We start from the raw sequence: 16123 nt of genomic DNA on the forward strand, positions 1-16123 counted from the left end.
TATGCAAATAGGGGGGGTCGCCCACCTTCAAAGTCCCTGTATTTAAAATGGACCAATGTTTTTAGATGATTTTCTGAATCTTATTTGATGATGGGGTGAAAGTTGACACACATGTAAGTTTCTCCATCGATGGTTTATCCTTCCTTTCCAGGTGGCTGCCCCAATGGTTATTCTTTGCTCTTTTGTTTGTCTGCTTAATGATCTTCTGAGGGTAGTGGCGAGTTATCAGGTTGGATCTTAGGGTGGAAGCTTGCAATTCAGACACTTTCATGGTGTTAAGGTTATGACGGAGGCCTAGGAACTGGCCCACCGGGAGATTGTCACGTAGAGCCTTAGGGTGATGGCTCTCGTAGAGTAACAGACTTTTCCTATCCGTGGGTTTTCTGTAGTTCTCCTTCTCTGGGGAGAGTAGATCCAAAAAGGGTATAGATTGGTCTGAAATAGTGCTGGTGAACATCAGAAAGGAGTTGAGTGTGTTGATCCAGTCACATAATTCTGTACAGATATTAGCATCTCCTTGCCAGAAGACAAGTACATCATCTATCTGCGCCAGGTAAGGATGTTCCAGTTGTAGGTGTTTCGTCACCGAGGATGTGGTTATTTTCAAAAGCTGACATGTAAAGGCAGGCCAAGCTTGGAGCAAAGGCGCTTCCCATGGAAGTGCCCTGTACCCGATGGTAAAGTTGCCCTTTGAAATCAAAGAAATTCTCCTAGATGACTAGGGAAGCACATTCCAAGATGAAGCTGGGGGGTGTCTGGGATGTCCATTGTGTTTCTGTCATGAGGATTGTGAGAAGTTGGCCTGATGTATGATGTCACTAGTTATAGTGTACACCTTATATCAGTCCAAATACCCTTATGGTGATTGGTTGTAAAGTCAACCTTATAGACCAGCTATCCTAGTGGTAGCATGGACAAGAGCAGTCTTAGGCTAAACTCTGAATGGCATGTGAAGCCAGCTGTGATACCATATATAATCCCTTGAATACCAAATGAAAGGACACCACAACAGATATATATATAAAATAAAGTGTATTTATTCTAAGCAAACCCTCAGCACTCTTTATGAGATTAGAGGTAAGTACAACACAGTCTTATTTAAGCATACATTAAGTCACACAGGTAAGTAATACAGTTAGGCCCTAGGGGCCACGCAAACCATATACTAAGTAAGTGGTATAAGGACCACTGTCACGGAAATAGAATAGGCCTAGGCCTAGGGAATCGCTGGGGCTACACTACACTAGCAACAGTTAGGAAGTGGGAGGCCCACGGGATTCGTATGCAGAGTGGAAACACTCACGCGTAATGCGTAAAAGTCACTAGCAATAGTACAGTTTAGAAATAGATAGATTTAGGACACTTCCGGAGTAGCTAGGAAGTTGAGACTTGAAACTTAGACACTAGGATAGTCACTATCCTGATGAGCACCGGAGTACCCAAGTTACCTAGCCCACAGGCTGCGGGTGCATAGGGTTGAAGTTGCGTCGGGTTTCGTCGTCGACTCCTATGGATGCCTGAAGAAAGATGCTGACAGGCAGTCAGTGAAGAGTGTCCGGTGGATCCCAAGGCTGGGATCAAGAAGAGAGGAGACCTGCAAGCAGAGGGGACAGAGTCAAGGTCACTAGCCAGTGACCACGTGGAACCAGGAAGGAACCAGACGATGTCGTGAAGAGTTGCAGGTGAAGGTGAAGCTTGTCGCTGCAGCCAGGAGGACCAGGAAGCATCGAGGGCGACCAGGACCAGGAGGCGAGCTGTCCCACAAAGGCTCTTGCTGTCGGCGGCGTCGAAGCTGGGCTAGGACTCACCAAGCCTTGGCAAGCGGAACCCACGAAGAACGGAGGACTTGCTTCAGGAGCAGACCAGGAAGGTCTGGGGTGCTTCTTCTTTGCAGAGAAGCGGGAGCCAGTCTGGAGGAGCCAAACCAGCGCAGAAGATTTCAGGATGCGTCGTCGCAAAGGCCACTAGCCAGCGGGCAAGCAACCGGACAGATGCGGCAAGCAGGAAAATGCTGAAGGGCCCCACGCAGGACTCGTTGAGTGTGGGGGGCTGGTCTTCGGTGCAGACGGTGCTTGGGGGTGGGGCTTCTCAATCCCCGGTGCACAACTTCGAGGGTACCTCAGAAGCTGCGCTTTAAGTTACTAGCCACTTTTTCCAGGTAGCCGGTCCCACGTCGCTCGTCGCCTCCACGGATCTCAGCTCTGCTGCAGATGTGGATGAGGGTCGGAGAAGTCTGAGAGTCAAGGCTCTGGTCGGGCTCTGCAGTCGGTTCCCCGTGGAACGTTCACAAAGCAAAGGGTAGTCTCTTGATGGTGCCTGTTTGCACAGGGTAGCCACTCCTTGGCCACAAGGGAGATTCTTCAGTCTTCTTCTTCCGTCGAATGTCGAAGGTCCAGAGTTTCTGTTCAAGTTTGCAGGTTCAGGATAATCTAAAGTCTTGAGGCCCAACTCCCACTCTTATACTAATCTGGGGGGCTGGGATACCTGCTAGGTCACGCCTTATGGGTGGGACCTGGGAGGGGGTGGTTACACCCACTTCCCTTTGTCCAGTTTCGCGCCAGAGCTGGGGCTGGAGTGCCCCAGCACCGGTTTGAACTGGACTATGCAAGGAACACCTTGTGTGCCCCAGGCATGTCTCATTCCTTTCAGCCCACCCTGCCCCAATACACTAAAGGCTGTCTGGGGAGGTGCTAGCACCTCCCCAAGCAGGAAACCTATTGTCCAGGCCTCCCTGGCTGGGATCACTCCCAGCTGCAAGAGGTCAGACTTGTGTCGTGGCAGCAGCATCCATTTTGTGATGCTGAGGCTTTGGTCAGAGGCTAACAGTGAAGTATGATTTTAACATGTCTTTCCCTCTAGAAGGGGGGAATAATATCCTCATGTCCGGAAATGGTATGGGGGTATTATTCCACAGTGTTAGACACCTTACACGACATGTTTCGATAAAGCCAAACCATAGTTACCATAACCGTCTAAGATTATAAGGCACTTTAAGAGTATATGGTAGGCTATATCATAGAACAGCTATAAGGACATGGTTCCGAAAGCTGCAGACAGGCTCAGCTCATGCTAGAGCACCATCCCACATGTTACCAAGCACTCTGCCTCCAGGATTGTTAAGGCCTGCCATAGGAGTGACTGATAGGTACACATGTGTCTATATGTAAGTTAGGTATAGGAATACTACACCTAAGCAAGGGGTGATTACACGACCTTGCCCCAGCTGAGTGATCAGCCAGTTGTGTCAAAATGGAAGGCCAGGCCAGGGGTGGCATAATACATGCTGCAGCCCCTGGTAGGCCTAGGGTACACCTATGCCCTGGGTACCTAGGGTACACTGTACAGGGGCCAATAAGGTGATCCTATCCAAATGGGTTATGCACCTAAAGTGCATAGTATTAATTTAGAGAGAGAACAGCAGGGCTGTGGGTCTGATTGGCAGGCCCACAGCCACATCTAAGTCGAAAACCAGTAAAGCAAAAGCAAAAAGTGGGGGTGAACATAGAAAGCAGACCCTACTCTCCTACAAGGATGCTCTCCAGCACTTCTAAAGAGGTGTCCTATGGGATATTTGTGTACAGGGCTTCAATGTCTAAAGTAACAAGGAGGTCAATATTCTCTCACTCCTTGAACTTCTGTATGAGGTTCAACACTTCTGTTGTGTCCTTCAGGTAGGTTGGGGTCTTCATTACTATGGGTCTGGGAAAGTGATCACAGAATTTGCTCAGTGATTCGAGGAGTGAGTTTATGCCGGAGACAATGGGTCTGCCTGGTGTTGGCGTGACAGCTTTGTGGATCTTAGGAAGAATGTAAAAGTATGGGATCCTGGGTTGAGTGTTATACAGGAAATCAGCCTATTTTTCGTGATCCTCCGTGTAGGATACGGTTGCACAAGTCCTGCCTCAGTACCCGGAGGAGGCCCGGGCCGTGCTCTCTTGAGCAGTTGCCGAAGGGAGAGACGCAGCAAAGTTTACCATCTGCTGTGGGCTGGATACTGCTGACTCACTAGACAGGACGATTTCCACGTCGGTAGCCCTTTGACGCAACGCCTGGTTGAGGTTGACTGTTTTTTTGGGGGGGGATGTCCAATCCACTCTTATGTACATGCCCTTTGATGGCCATCACCTTTTTGGTGACAAGGCAGACCACGCGCTGTTGCACTTAAGGACTCTCGGGCTACGGCCAGGTCCTTGGGCCTCTCCACCACCCGTCCTGCGCAGTCTGCCTTTTGCCGCTTTTGTGGCTACGGAAGGGGTGCTCCGCCACGTGCCGCAAAGAGCCACATGCCAGCGCAAGCTGTTCAGCCACTGCGCGGCTGGGGACTTGGGAACCAGCACCGTGGTTATCGGGGCCAGCGGGCGGGCCAGTACACCACAGCCCCCTCTGCAGCAGCCTCCAAACCCTCCTAGTTCGATCCTTCAGGGCCACCAAACGCCAGTGGGCAAAGGATTCGCCATCACCTCCCCCACTGGCACACCATCACGTCGGACAGGTGGGTTTTGCAAATAGCCTGAAGGGGCTACTCCCTCCCTTTCAAGACTACCACTCCATCCATGCCACCTCAGTCCCATCGCGTGTCGGAGGATCATCTGGCCCTTCTCCAATAGGAAGTTTCAGCACTCTTGGCCAAGGGAGCCATCGAGCGTGTTTTGGTTCCCACTACTTTCTGGTGCCCATGAAGGACAAAGGCCTGCGTCCTATCTTGGCTCTCAGGAATGTCAACCACTTCCTCCGGAAGTAGAAGTTCAAAATGTTGACGCTCGCTCAGGTCCTGTCTGCCCTCGACCCTGGAGACTGGATGGTAGCGTTGGACTTGCAGGATGCTTACTTTCACATCCCCGTCCTGCCGGCCCACCGGCATTACCTGCGGTTCACGGTAGGCCACGAGCATTTTCAGTTTACCATGCTCCCATTTGGCCTTACCAGTGCCCCTCGGGGGTTCACGAAAGTGATGGCAGTGGTTGCATCTCATCTGCGCAGATCAGGGGTTCCAGTCTTCCGCTATCTTGATGACTGGCTGTTGAAGGTGGGCTCGCCCCAGGCTGTTGTCTATCACCTCCAGACTACGGCCGATCTCCTGCAGTTGCTGGGGTTTTCCATCAACGTGCCGAAGTCACACCTGACTCCCTCTCAGAAGCTCCTTCACTGGAGCGGTTTTGGACACGATGCAGTTTCGGGTCTATCCTCCTAAACAGCGAGTCTGGGATATTCGAGCTATGATTCCGAACTTTCAGCCTCTATCCCGGGTTTTGGTCAGAATAACCCTCAGGCTACTGGGTCTGATGGCCTCCTGCATCCTGCTGGTGGACCATGTCAGATGGCATATGCGGGCTCTGCAATGAGAATTGAGGTTCCAATGGGCCCAACATCAGGGCAACCTGTCCGATTGCGTCCAGATCTCGGAGGGCACTGCACAACAATTGCAGTGGTGGCTAATGAACCAGTATTCGGTCGACGGCAAATCCTCTCCCTTCCTCAACCAGAGTTCACAGTGGTGACCGATGCATCACTTCTGGAATGGGGCTGCCACATGCGAAGGCGGAGATCAGAGGCCTCTGGTTTCCGGCGGAGTCCGTGCTCCATATCAACTTTCTGGAGCTTCGGGCGATTCGTCTTGCACTCAAAGCATTCCTTCCCTCTGTCCGGGAAAGAGTAGTGCAGGTGTTCACGGACAGCACCACCGCCATGTGGTACTGCAACAAACAGGGCGGGGTGGGGTCATGGACCCTATGTCAGTAGGCCCTCCGCCTCTGGACACGGCTGGAACATCAGGGCATATCCCTGGTGGTTCAACACCTGGCAGGTTCCCTGAACGTCAGAGCGGACAAACTCAGCCGCAGGTGCATGATGGATCACGAATGGCGTGTTCACTCAGAGGTGGTGCAAGGTCTCTTTCAGCAGTGGGGGAGCCTTGGTTAGATCCATTCGCCACCGAAGAGAACGCGCAATGTCAGCAGTTCTGCGCGTTGGAATTTCCAAGGCGGCACTCGCTTGGTGACGCTTTTCATCGTGAGTGGAGTTGCTGTCTCCTATTAGCCTTTCTGCCTATACCCCTTCTGCCCAGAGTGCTGAAGATCAAGCGTGACTGGGCCCAAGTCATTCTTGTGGCTCCGGATTGGGCACGAAGAGTCTAGTATCCCGAGCTGCTCAACATGGCCATCGATCCTCTGATCCAACTGCCTCTTCTGGAGGATCTTCTGTTGCAGCAGCAGGGGACGGTCCTCCACCCGAACCTGTCCAGCCTCCATCTCCTTGCATGGAGATTGAGCGGCGGCAGTTGATGTCATTTGACCTGCCTCCTGAAGTCTGCAATATTATCTTGGCAGCCAGGCGTCCCTCCACTAAGACTGCAGATGGAACAAAATTGTGGCATGGTGCACAGCAAAGGCTGTGGATCCCCTTTCTGGCCCTCTTTCTGAGGTTCTCTTGTTCCTTCTTTCTTTGGCTCAGCAGGGCTCTGATCTGGGCACTCTAAAGGGCTACCTCTCGGCCTTTTCAGCCTTCCTTAAGCTTGCTGATCAACCGTCTCTTTTCAAGTCCCCTGTTGTAAATAGATTCATTAAGGGCATTACTCATCTTTTTCCTCCTGTTCCCTTCATAATGCCCCAGTGGGGCTTGAACGTGCTTCTTACATATTCTTATGTGCGCTCCCTTTGAGTCGCTACATAACTGTCCTCTCAGGCTTCTTACTTTGACAACTGCCTTTCTGGTGGCCATCACCTCTACACGCAGGGTGAGTGAGCTATAAGCTCTTTCGTCCAAGCCTCCCTTTCTGGCAGCCCATCCGTACAAGGTCGTTCTTAGAACAAGACCTTCCTTTCTTCCCAAGGTGGTTACTTCTTTCCACATTGGCCAAACTATCACTTTGCCCACCTTCTTCCCGCCCCCGCATCCTTCGAAAGAGGAAGAGAGGCTCCACCGTCTGGATCCAAAACGTGCGCTTTCCTTCTACTTGGATTGCACCAAACAAATCCAGGTGGATGACCAGCTCTTTGTTGGTTACATGGGCGCTAAGAGAAGTCGGCCATGCACAAATGGACCTTAACCAGATGGGTTGTTCTGTGCATCAAAGCCTGATATTGTTTGGCAAAGAAGGAGCCTCCAGTGGGACTGCACGCCCATTCCACCATGGCGATGGCAGCTACCACTGCTTTGGGCTGAGGAGTCCCCCTAAATGACATCTGTGAGACAGCTATGTGGGCATCGCTGCACATGTTCACCAAACACTACTGCCTGGACAGCCAAGTCCGGAGAGATGGCTTCTTTGACCGTTCTGTTCTCCAAGACTTTTTCTAGTGCGAATTTAGTTCGCAGACCCACCTCCAGGGTTGGTATTGCTGGGGTATCTATTCTAAGGTAAGGAATCTATAACTAACTGTTTCTTTCAAATGAACAAGTTACTTACCTTTGGTAACGATATATCTGTAAGAAACATAGATTCCTTACCACCCCACCCATCCTCCCCGTTCTGAGAACTGACTTCTAGGGTTAAGGTCTTCCTTTCAGGGCCCTAGTTTTGTGCACCAGTGGTCAGTGTCTTGCATGGCTCTGCGCTTCTGCCGTGGAACGTTCACAAAGCAAAGGGTAGTCTCTTGATGGTGCCTGTTTGCACAGGGTAGCCACTCCTTGGCCACAAGGGAGATTCTTCAGTCTTCTTCTTCCGTCGAATGTCGAAGGTCCAGAGTTTCTGTTCAAGTTTGCAGGTTCAGGATAATCTAAAGTCTTGAGGCCCAACTCCCACTCTTATACTAATCTGGGGGGCTGGGATACCTGCTAGGTCACGCCTTATGGGTGGGACCTGGGAGGGGGTGGTTACACCCACTTCCCTTTGTCCAGTTTCGCGCCAGAGCTGGGGCTGGAGTGCCCCAGCACCGGTTTGAACTGGACTATGCAAGGAACACCTTGTGTGCCCCAGGCATGTCTCATTCCTTTCAGCCCACCCTGCCCCAATACACTAAAGGCTGTCTGGGGAGGTGCTAGCACCTCCCCAAGCAGGAAACCTATTGTCCAGGCCTCCCTGGCTGGGATCACTCCCAGCTGCAGGAGGTCAGACTTGTGTCGTGGCAGCAGCATCCATTTTGTGATGCTGAGGCTTTGGTCAGAGGCTAACAGTGAAGTATGATTTTAACATGTCTTTCCCTCTAGAAGGGGGGAATAATATCCTCATGTCCGGAAATGGTATGGGGGTATTATTCCACAGTGTTAGACACCTTACACGACATGTTTCGATAAAGCCAAACCATAGTTACCATAACCGTCTAAGATTATAAGGCACTTTAAGAGTATATGGTAGGCTATATCATAGAACAGCTATAAGGACATGGTTCCGAAAGCTGCAGACAGGCTCAGCTCATGCTAGAGCACCATCCCACATGTTACCAAGCACTCTGCCTCCAGGATTGTTAAGGCCTGCCATAGGAGTGACTGATAGGTACACATGTGTCTATATGTAAGTTAGGTATAGGAATACTACACCTAAGCAAGGGGTGATTACACGACCTTGCCCCAGCTGAGTGATCAGCCAGTTGTGTCAAAATGGAAGGCCAGGCCAGGGGTGGCATAATACATGCTGCAGCCCCTGGTAGGCCTAGGGTACACCTATGCCCTGGGTACCTAGGGTACACTGTACAGGGGCCAATAAGGTGATCCTATCCAAATGGGTTATGCACCTAAAGTGCATAGTATTAATTTAGAGAGAGAACAGCAGGGCTGTGGGTCTGATTGGCAGGCCCACAGCCACATCTAAGTCGAAAACCAGTAAAGCAAAAGCAAAAAGTGGGGGTGAACATAGAAAGCAGACCCTACTCTCCTACAAGGATGCTCTCCAGCACTTCTAAAGAGGTGTCCTATGGGATATTTGTGTACAGGGCTTCAATGTCTAAAGTAACAAGGAGGTCAATATTCTCTCACTCCTTGAACTTCTGTATGAGGTTCAACACTTCTGTTGTGTCCTTCAGGTAGGTTGGGGTCTTCATTACTATAGGTCTGGGAAAGTGATCACAGAATTTGCTCAGTGATTCGAGGAGCGAGTTTATGCCGGAGACAATGGGTCTGCCTGGTGTTGGCGTGACAGCTTTGTGGATCTTAGGAAGAATGTAAAAGTATGGGATCCTGGGTTGAGTGTTATACAGGAAATCAGCCTATTTTTCGTGATCCTCCGTGTAGGATACGGTTGCACAAGTCCTGCCTCAGTACCCGGAGGAGGCCCGGGCCGTGCTCTCTTGAGCAGTTGCCGAAGGGAGAGACGCAGCAAAGTTTACCATCTGCTGTGGGCTGGATACTGCTGACTCACTAGACAGGACGATTTCCACGTCGGTAGCCCTTTGACGCAACGCCTGGTTGAGGTTGACTGTTTTTTTGGGGGGGGATGTCCAATCCACTCTTATGTACATGCCCTTTGATGGCCATCACCTTTTTGGTGACAAGGCAGACCACGCGCTGTTGCACTTAAGGACTCTCGGGCTACGGCCAGGTCCTTGGGCCTCTCCACCACCCGTCCTGCGCAGTCTGCCTTTTGCCGCTTTTGTGGCTACGGAAGGGGTGCCCCGCCACGTGCCGCAAAGAGCCACATGCCAGCGCAAGCTGTTCAGCCACTGCGCGGCTGGGGACTTGGGAACCAGCACCGTGGTTATCGGGGCCAGCGGGCGGGCCAGTACACCACAGCCCCCTCTGCAGCAGCCTCCAAACCCTCCTAGTTCGATCCTTCAGGGCCACCAAACGCCAGTGGGCAAAGGATTCGCCATCACCTCCCCCACTGGCACACCATCACGTCGGACAGGTGGGTTTTGCAAATAGCCTGAAGGGGCTACTCCCTCCCTTTCAAGACTACCACTCCATCCATGCCACCTCAGTCCCATCGCGTGTCGGAGGATCATCTGGCCCTTCTCCAATAGGAAGTTTCAGCACTCTTGGCCAAGGGAGCCATCGAGCGTGTTTTGGTTCCCACTACTTTCTGGTGCCCATGAAGGTCAAAGGCCTGCGTCCTATCTTGGCTCTCAGGAATGTCAACCACTTCCTCCGGAAGTAGAAGTTCAAAATGTTGACGCTCGCTCAGGTCCTGTCTGCCCTCGACCCTGGAGACTGGATGGTAGCGTTGGACTTGCAGGATGCTTACTTTCACATCCCCGTCCTGCCGGCCCACCGGCATTACCTGCGGTTCACGGTAGGCCACGAGCATTTTCAGTTTACCATGCTCCCATTTGGCCTTACCAGTGCCCCTCGGGGGTTCACGAAAGTGATGGCAGTGGTTGCATCTCATCTGCGCAGATCAGGGGTTCCAGTCTTCCGCTATCTTGATGACTGGCTGTTGAAGGTGGGCTCGCCCCAGGCTGTTGTCTATCACCTCCAGACTACGGCCGATCTCCTGCAGTTGCTGGGGTTTTCCATCAACGTGCCGAAGTCACACCTGACTCCCTCTCAGAAGCTCCTTCACTGGAGCGGTTTTGGACACGATGCAGTTTCGGGTCTATCCTCCTAAACAGCGAGTCTGGGATATTCGAGCTATGATTCCGAACTTTCAGCCTCTATCCCGGGTTTTGGTCAGAATAACCCTCAGGCTACTGGGTCTGATGGCCTCCTGCATCCTGCTGGTGGACCATGTCAGATGGCATATGCGGGCTCTGCAATGAGAATTGAGGTTCCAATGGGCCCAACATCAGGGCAACCTGTCCGATTGCGTCCAGATCTCGGAGGGCACTGCACAACAATTGCAGTGGTGGCTAATGAACCAGTATTCGGTCGACGGCAAATCCTCTCCCTTCCTCAACCAGAGTTCACAGTGGTGACCGATGCATCACTTCTGGAATGGGGCTGCCACATGCGAAGGCGGAGATCAGAGGCCTCTGGTTTCCGGCGGAGTCCGTGCTCCATATCAACTTTCTGGAGCTTCAGGCGATTCGTCTTGCACTCAAAGCATTCCTTCCCTCTGTCCGGGAAAGAGTAGTGCAGGTGTTCACGGACAGCACCACCGCCATGTGGTACTGCAACAAACAGGGCGGGGTGGGGTCATGGACCCTATGTCAGTAGGCCCTCCGCCTCTGGACATGGCTGGAACATCAGGGCATATCCCTGGTGGTTCAACACCTGGCAGGTTCCCTGAACGTCAGAGCGGACAAACTCTGCCGCAGGTGCATGATGGATCACGAATGGCGTGTTCACTCAGAGGTGGTGCAAGGTCTCTTTCAGCAGTGGGGGAGCCTTGGTTAGATCCATTCGCCACCGAAGAGAACGCGCAATGTCAGCAGTTCTGCGCGTTGGAATTTCCAAGGCGGCACTCGCTTGGTGACGCTTTTCATCGTGAGTGGAGTTGCTGTCTCCTATTAGCCTTTCTGCCTATACCCCTTCTGCCCAGAGTGCTGAAGATCAAGCGTGACTGGGCCCAAGTCATTCTTGTGGCTCCGGATTGGGCACGAAGAGTCTAGTATCCCGAGCTGTTCAACATGGCCATCGATCCTCTGATCCAACTGCCTCTTCTGGAGGATCTTCTGTTGCAGCAGCAGGGGACGGTCCCCCACCCGAACCTGTCCAGCCTCCATCTCCTTGCATGGAGATTGAGCGGCGGCAGTTGATGTCATTTGACCTGCCTCCTGAAGTCTGCAATATTATCTTGGCAGCCAGGCGTCCCTCCACTAAGACTGCAGATGGAACAAAATTGTGGCATGGTGCACAGCAAAGGCTGTGGATCCCCTTTCTGGCCCTCTTTCTGAGGTTCTCTTGTTCCTTCTTTCTTTGGCTCAGCAGGGCTCTGATCTGGGCACTCTAAAGGGCTACCTCTCGGCCTTTTCAGCCTTCCTTAAGCTTGCTGATCAACCGTCTCTTTTCAAGTCCCCTGTTGTAAATAGATTCATTAAGGGCATTACTCATCTTTTTCCTCCTGTTCCCTTCATAATGCCCCAGTGGGGCTTGAACGTGCTTCTTACATATTCTTATGTGCGCTCCCTTTGAGTCGCTACATAACTGTCCTCTCAGGCTTCTTACTTTGACAACTGCCTTTCTGGTGGCCATCACCTCTACACGCAGGGTGAGTGAGCTATGAGCTCTTTCTTCCAAGCCTCCCTTTCTGGCAGCCCATCCGTACAAGGTCGTTCTTAGAACAAGACCTTCCTTTCTTCCCAAGGTGGTTACTTCTTTCCACATTGGCCAAACTATCACTTTGCCCACCTTCTTCCCGCCCCCGCATCCTTCGAAAGAGGAAGAGAGGCTCCACCGTCTGGATCCAAAACGTGCGCTTTCCTTCTACTTGGATTGCACCAAACAAATCCAGGTGGATGACCAGCTCTTTGTTGGTTACATGGGCGCTAAGAGAAGTCGGCCATGCACAAATGGACCTTAACCAGATGGGTTGTTCTGTGCATCAAAGCCTGATATTGTTTGGCAAAGAAGGAGCCTCCAGTGGGACTGCACGCCCATTCCACCATGGCGATGGCAGCTACCACTGCTTTGGGCTGAGGAGTCCCCCTAAATGACATCTGTGAGACAGCTATGTGGGCATCGCTGCACATGTTCACCAAACACTACTGCCTGGACAGCCAAGTCCGGAGAGATGGCTTCTTTGACCGTTCTGTTCTCCAAGACTTTTTCTAGTGCGAATTTAGTTCGCAGACCCACCTCCAGGGTTGGTATTGCTGGGGTATCTATTCTAAGGTAAGGAATCTATAACTAACTGTTTCTTTCAAATGAACAAGTTACTTACCTTTGGTAACGATATATCTGTAAGAAACATAGATTCCTTACCGCCCCACCCATCCTCCCCGTTCTGAGAACTGACTTCTAGGGTTAAGGTCTTCCTTTCAGGGCCCTAGTTTTGTGCACCAGTGGTCAGTGTCTTGCATGGCTCTGCGCTTCTGGCGTGGAAAGTCGTATGCAGAACTGACTTCAGCGCGCGAGGGCGGCATCTATGTAGCTACTGCAACGTTATCCCAGCGACCAAGACGCCGATGCCGAAAGCGGTGTCGACCGACGCCACCTTCCGACGCGCTGGAGTACTGCTGACGAAAAAACTTTCCAGATCCATTCTGACGCCTGGGGGTAATTCTAAGGTAAGGAATCTATAACTAACTTTTGTTTCTTACAGATATATTGTTACCGAAGGTAAGTAACTTGTTCTTTTGTTCTGCATTCTGCCAGGAACATTGTTTATATATGTCCTCTAATTTGGATCAAGAAAGAACTGTAGCGATGTAAGCAGATGAAAACAATCCACTTATTCCTCTGTGCTATCAAGATCTAGCAGAAATTTTTGATAAACAAAAGGCAAATCCACTTCCACCACACCGACCGTATGAGTATCAAATTGATTTAGTCACTGGGGCTCTCATTTCTTGTAGTAGAATCTATGCATTAACTGAGAAAGAAAACATCCATCTGAGGATGTATCTTGATGAAATGCTTTACGTAGAATTTATCAGACCATCCTATTCACCTGCCCCATCTCCTCTGTTCTTTGTACCTCAAAAAGGGGGTGAGTTGCGTGCATGTATTGACTATCGAGCCTTCAATGATGTAACTGTTAAGAACCTTTATCCTTTACCTCTTATTTGCAGCTTATTAGATCAGGTAAAGAATTCTCAAGTATTTATGAAATTTTATTTGCGAGGGGCCTACCTCCTGGTGTGAGTCGGGGAAGGAGATGAGTGGAAGACAGCCTTTGGTACCAAATTTGGTCTGTACAAGTATGTAGTGATGCCTTTTGGCTCATGTAAGGAACCTCTAGCATTCTAATATGTTATTAATTATGTTCTGACAGAGTTTTTGGATGTATGTGTGGTTGTTTACCTTGACAATATTGTAATATAGTCCCACTCAATAATAGAACATACAAAATAATTGAGACATTTTACAACAACTGAGCAATACTAAGCTGTATGTGAAGTTAGAAAAAAATTGAATTTCATGTTTCTAGGGTCTCCTCCTTGTGTTACATATTGTCGCCAGGGGGTTAGTATGGATCCACAGGTGGTTACAGCATCCTACAATGGAAATCCAAAAATTCAGTCAAAAGTCAAACATTTCTTGGGATTTGCCAATTTCTGTTGCTGATATATAGATCAATTTTCCACTGTGGTAGCTCCAATAACACAATTATTGAAGAAAGGGGTGTTTTTTCACTAGTACTTGGCAACTGAACAGGCTTTTCAGCATCTGAAAATGGCTTTTAGTGCCTCAATTCCGCAACATCCTGACCCCTTGCAACCATTTATAGTAGAGGCAAATGCGTCTCAGGTAGCGGTAGGTGGGGTCCTATCATAAAGAAGTAAAGAAATGGGTCCGCTTCACCCTGTTGCTTATTTTTCACACAGGTTCACTCCAGCTGAAGAAAACTATTCTATAGGTGAAAAGGAATTGTTAACCATTAAGAAGACATTTGAGGAATGGCATTATTGTTTGATGGATGCCTTACATACTGTTACAGATCATAGAAACCTAAAAGTCCTGAAATCTGCTAAGGCCCTGCGCATGAGGCAATTGCGATAGACCCAATTATTTACCGATTATGATTATGTAATCCAATTTCAATCAGGCAGACAACATGGAAAGGCTAATGCATTATCCCGTCTGGGACATGAGGTCAGAGAACGTGAAACAGAATACTATTCTATAATACCCCTAGAATGTATTGTTGGAGCAATGATTTCTGAGGATAGCTTTTTAGCTGAGGAAGCTGCAGCACAGAAAACCAAAGAAACCGAAGAGCTTGTACAGAGTCATGATAGTAAACAAATACATTATGTATATTACATACAAGAAAGAATATTTGTTCCCGCAATCGCTTTTTAGCAACAAGCACTACAGTGGTGTCATGCATAAATATTAGCTGGTCATCCAGGGGAAAAAGACTTTAGAATTAATTTGACATTTTTGGTGGCTTACATTAGTACCGAACACTAAACAGTTTGTACAAAGGTGTAATGTGTGCGCAGAAAGTAAAGATATACATCAAACAACTGCAGGTTTATTACATCCACTACTTACTCCTCCATATCCATGACATTCTGTTTCTATAGACTTTAAGACCAATTTACCTTGAAAGAACAGGATCACACAACAATCATGGTTACAGTAGATGTTTTCCAAGATGGCTCATTTTACTCCATTATCAGGGTTGCCTAATTCTAGGGAACTTGCAGATAATTTTTTACAATCCATTGTACGCTTACATGGTTTACCAATAATAATTGTATCTGATCGAGATCCTCAATGTATCTCAAAGTTTTAGAAAGCTTTGTGCAGAGCTTTACGGATAGAGATTCATTTATCTACTGGTTATCATCCTCAGACGGATGCTCAGAGAGAGTGAATCAATGTTTAGAACAATACATAAGATGCCACGTATTACATAATGTTATAGATTGGGATAAGTTCTTTTGGGAAGCGGAATTTGCAAAAAATAAAATGCAGCATAGTTCAATCAAAATCACTCCCTTTCAATGCAGTTATATTTTTTTACCCTAGCTTCTTGTTATAGTCACTTGCCTCTGCTACAGAGGTCCCAACAATTAAGAATTATTTAGACCAGATAAGACTTTCAACTAACAGCCCAAGGCAATTTGGCTCAAGCTAATCTTGCTTACAAATGATATGCAGATAAACATCGCAGACCCTATCCCGTTTCAGTGTCCCTGCGCCTCACAGTTCCAGCATTGGGTACCATCATGGCATAGGGACCATCTGTCAAGAATTCCTGTCATACAAGGGAAACACGCCCTTATGTAAACAGGAGAGCTGTTACATAACTCAAGGGAAACACGCCCTTATGTAAACAGGAGAGCTGTTACATAACTCAAGGGAAACACGCCCTTATGTAAACAGGAGAGCTGTTACATAACTCAAGGGAAACACGCCCTTATGTAAACAGGAGAGCTGTTACATAACTCAAGGAAAACACGCCCTATAAAGGGAGGAACCGGGAGGTACAAGGCTGTCGGATATTGTGTTTACACCGACGTACCTGCTTCGTGAAGAGCAGTGTTCCGGAGTGGTGCTCCAGTAAGGCAAGAACGGAGGTAGGTCGAGTCGTTACTCCCTGGGCCGTGTCTTGCCCCATCGTCACCTGTGAAGGACCCGGAAGCTCTACCGGTCAACCATTGAGCTTCGCTTTTTGACTCGGCTGAGTCCAAGCGCAGTG

Source organism: Triturus cristatus, chromosome 10 (genome assembly GCF_964204655.1).
Source record: "Triturus cristatus chromosome 10, aTriCri1.1, whole genome shotgun sequence".
NCBI lineage: Eukaryota > Metazoa > Chordata > Amphibia > Caudata > Salamandridae > Triturus > Triturus cristatus.